Here is a 4,835-nt window from a genome sequence, read left to right as displayed (position 1 = left end):
TGAACGTTTAGTCTATTTGATGCCAGTACTGAGGTTAAGTGTTGTTCTTAGGCATACATTCATCTTTAATGCACTGCAGCCGATTTTTCTACTTGCCATTTTTCAGCTCATTTTGTACAGTACTAGGATACAAGCGTTTAAAACCTTTGTTTGGTGAAACATACATTTACTAATTAGTCTACAAAAGTGAAAGATGGGATTTACTTCGGCATAGATGACAGCTCTTCGCAATCCATTTCAGTGTCTGTTTTTATATTAAAGGATGAATGTCTGTTAAACTTTTTATAACACCTTAATCTTTTTCAGCAAGATGGGTACCTAAGTGCTGCTACACTGACCAAAAAAGAAATCTTGAGTCATTAAATAAGGTGTCGTTGAAACTGAACGAATAAAGCATGTTTCCCAGAGCCTGTTCTGTGGGTGGCGAGTCCCGCGGGTGCCCTCACCGCAGCCCCGCCGGGAGCCCGGGGCCGGCTGCGCGCAGGTGGTCGCTCGCTCGGTCTCCGTGCGGGCCCCTTGCAGCACCCCAGAGAGGGTTACGGACGGTGAACCGGCTCCTCCCGCTGCTCTAGTAACACTTCAGCCTAAGTAGTTATGCAGTGCACGTGGGAACTCAGCTGGCAGTAGTGCATCCAGAGTAGGTCACCCCGCTTTAGTAGTACCGGATGTGAACCCGTTCCCCCTATTAACCTTATCGCAGAGCTGCTGTTGGGGGTTGCTGCCCCGTTGACATCTGAGAAGCGAGGAGGCGAGGTGTGGAGGTGCTGTGTCTGCTGTGCCAGGTACCATCCGGCTGTAGGTCAATGAGTTTGCACCAGTGTGACACCTTTAGGAAATGCTTACACATTCACTCCTAATCTCCATTTATTATGCAGCGAGATGCGCGTTGGGCAACTATTCATAATAAGAAGCTTTCGTTGTAAGCTGTAATGCTTTTGTGTGTTTTGTTTTCTTGCTTTCTCCATCTACCTGGTGGTCCTCAACTGGTTGTCTTGAAATTGCATGTTGAGTTACTCTGGGCACTGGAGAATAAATAAATCTTGTTTCTGGCTGCTGTTGGGAGAAGACAGGAGCAGGTATCAGCCATTCTTGCTCATGGCGACTAGGGAATTCTCCCCTCCCGTTGGGACTTACTTAGCTGTGAAAACCTCACCGCTTCTCTGCCACTGTTGAAGTATTTCCAACTTGCCTAAGTGCCTGCAGCTCTGCTTGGTGGACATCTGCCTGCTTAGTCCACAGTAGCACAGGCAGGCATCAAGTGTGATGAGACAGAAAAGCGTGGATGCCAATTTAAAAGTTCTTTGAAAGCCTTATTTGTGAGCCAAAAAGCTGTCCTGCTAATTAGGAAAATAAGAAGCTGGCTAACAGCTCACTGTGGTTCACTGGTTTATTGAAGGTAGTTATTAAATAATACATAATGAATAGGCAACACAGCCAAGTGGCAATTAGTATGTTAACAGTCAGGTAGAAAACTGATCAAGGAGTGCTTGGAAGCTGATAAACAGGTCAATAAAGTGGCCAGGAGCAAAGAATTAGTTATTCTTGATTAGGTAGTTATCCTTAATTACGTTAGAAGCAGACAGGCTATAAACATTTTACCAAGTGGAGCAATTTGGAGGGGCTGGGTTTTTTAAGTAATGATTCAGAACAGGCCAAAGTTTCCATATTGTTTTTCTTTCCTGAAAGGAGCAGAAGTGTTCTGCATCAAATGAAGCTGGGGATGTTTTTCCCATACCAGAAATAATCAAGAGTGCGATTAATTTCTGTAAGTGATAAGCATTTTAACGACTCCGAGCACAGACACCTCGTACATAGAATGGTTGGGAGGCCACGTAGCCTGTAGGCGTTTGTAACATTTATTGGAATCCCAAAGAAACTCCATGAATTTGGAAAAGAGTTACCATTGTATTGAAGGCAACACTTGGTGAACCACCTTGTCGCGAGTCCAGGCAAAATAAGGGAATCAGGAGTAATGGAATAAAGAATTACTGGCATCAGGGATAAGTAGACAACCTAAAGGGCACAGAAAAAGAGCTAATCACAAAGAATGACCTCTGATGTTACAGGTGCAAGCAAAGCACCCCGCTTGGTAGCACAACGCCTGCAGGGCAGACCATCCCCGCACTGAAGCTGTGACCCTTGGGCACTCAGCGTGGTGCTGCGGCCACCCTTGCCCGTGCCGGCGCCTCCTCCGGCGGTGTCCTGCGCTCAGGCGGTCTGTGCAGAGCCCCCTCTGCACCCGGTGGCGGCAGCCCCTCACAGAAAAGGTGCCTTTTCGGGCAAGCTTCCTGCCACGGTGGCCTCCTCTGGCCACCTCTGCTCGCCCCCTTGCAGGGGGATGGCTTTCCTGCCTTGCCGCACTGAGGCACCCGAGTCCCCCATGCCGGCCGGAGCCTGAGGTGCCTCACCGAGCGTCCTCGGGTCTACTGGGGAGTTGGGGCCGGTGCTTAGATTTTGGGTTTTGATTGAAAAATTAATAAAATACAGCACCAGAAGGCATTTGGAGGCAGTCTGGGGCGGCCCATCGTGTGCAGGGATTGCCAGCGCTGCATTGGCCCCACGGGGACCCTTGACCGTGCAACGTGGTGGCCACTGTGCCTCAGGGGACGCTCGGGGGCGATACCCTCCCACAAGGTTTTCTGGCTGCATGCTGGCTGCGGACGAGGCACAGTCTTTGAAAAAAAGGCACGCAGAAAGAGACGACGACGCTTGCGCGACAGGCAAGAACGGAGGTGTCGCCGACCTGATTGTCATCTCACGCTGGTGTGAATCAAGGAGAGTCTTGTCAAAGCTGATGGATAAGTAAAGGCAGTCAACGAGACAGTCAACGAGAGCAATGCTGACGCTTGACCAGATCCACTGAGCTCCTTTTCGGTGGTACCCAAAGTTGTCACCTCCCTGGAAAGTTTAACCTGAGCAGAGTAAAAGGGGGAAAAACCAAAAAAAAAGGTATTGCCATACAACAGATCTTTCTTTAGCACGACATATACCCTGCAAAAAGACACCAGCAGTCTGGGGTGGCCACGGGAGCCGCACGGCCAAGAGCGACCCTTTTCCTCCTGTTTGTGGAGTAGCTCCCGGCCTTGGGGGCTACCCTCCCACTTGAGCTGCTTCCCACGAGCCGGCCCAGGGCGCGGGATGCCCTGCGCGCGGCTGAGCGCTGCTGCCGAGCGAACGCCCGCGCTCCAGCCGCTCGGCAGCCGGGTTTCGCTGTAACCCTGAAGCCAAAAACCCAACCAGGGCAGAACCTGCTTGGCGCCGGGGCGGGAGGAGGGAGGAAGCGGCGCCGCTGAGGCCAGCTAGTACGGCACCTGAAAACACGGCCCCCAAACCCGCCTGGTAAGGCGGAGGTGAAACCCCGAGGGCAGGGAGGAGAATCCCTGGCACGAGTCCAAAAAGTGGGGAAAAAAGGCTGAACAGCGGCTCCCCTTCTTCGCTAGATGTTTCTCCTTGCAGCAGGAAGCTCCTGAAAGGAGCTGCAGACAGGCTAAATGCAACAGTTACCTGCTCAGCCGCTTATGGCAGCGGCGGCAGGGGGGAAGTTACAGAAAGGCCTGGCACAGAGGAGATTTCCTTCCTGGCAGGGGAGACAAGGGGACGGCGGCGAGGAGAGGGAAATGAGCAATTAAGCACCAGGCACATTGTGTTTCCCCGGGGCAGGAGACGCGTTCCCAGAAGACACGTTCCCCTGTCGCTGAAGAAAGGTGGCCAGCGCTCCAGCGAGGGGAGCGGCTTCATCTGCCACCGCTGTTTAAATAAATTCGAATAGGACAGGATGAGGCATGTCCCTTAAAACATACACGCTCCCAGGAAATCCATCCGTCTTTGAGAGGTTAAAAAGAAATTGGCAAATAATGTCAGTTTAGCGTGTCACACGGTTAATGTGAAAGAAAGCTATATGAGTTCGATCGTGACCCTACAACTTGCAATTTTGGATTACATAGGTGCCCCTTAGAACTGAGTTTCAGGTACCTAAATATAGCACTTTCCCCCCCTTTTTTGTCCTGCTTTCTTTTCCCTTTTTTTTTTTTTTTTTTTTGAAGAACACACACCAAGCTGGTAGGGTACAACTACTCCCCTAAGGCTGTGCCCACCCCAACAAGCAGCGGGGATCAGCAGCAGAGGAGCTGGGGAGAAGACGGGTTGGTGCTGGGGACACGGTGCCCACCCTCTGCCCACTGCGGTGGTTTTCAGCGTCCCTCCGCAGGGCAGGGGCAGAGCAGGGCGCCTCTGGACAGGCTTCCCAAGAGCCAGCAGTAAGTGGGGGACCATCCCAGTTAGGCAGGAGAGCACCCAGGGGAGGGACAACGGGGCGGCTTTGGCCCGCATCCCTCGGCAGCCGGGGTAGCTTATGCTGCAATGGTGGGGTCAACCTCCACCGTCATCGCAGCCCTCGTCCAGCCTGCAGCGCGGGGCCGTCACCGCTGTCCTTGCCACCCTGATGAAGGGGCCGGTGCAAGGCTGCTGCCTGCCGGCCAGTACGGTGCCTCCGGCAGGTGGGATTTTCTTCCTCGCCGCAGGATTAAGTAAATTCTTGTATCCAAATCCTCATCAGACCTGACCGTGCTTAGCTCGTTAGCGCTAAGAGGCTTGCGAGCCATAAATCGGTCGTCCTTTTAACGGGACCAGTGGTAGCAAATGTGAAGTGACTCTGCCCAGAAGAGGCTGCTGCCCTGTAGGAGGGAAACTTGTGCTTGCAGCGGTTCGCGCAGCTTTATCTGGAGCGGACCCTCAAGCCCTGGTCTCAGCTACACCGTCTTTCGGAAACGGCTCCTTCGAACTGTGTGAAGGAGCTCAAGCGCGTGCGAAGGACTGCCGCTCTGTTAGCACGCCAC

This window comes from Struthio camelus, chromosome 1, assembly GCF_040807025.1.
Source record: "Struthio camelus isolate bStrCam1 chromosome 1, bStrCam1.hap1, whole genome shotgun sequence".
Classification (NCBI taxonomy): Eukaryota; Metazoa; Chordata; class Aves; order Struthioniformes; family Struthionidae; genus Struthio; species Struthio camelus.
Note: the sequence above shows the minus strand (reverse complement) of the source record.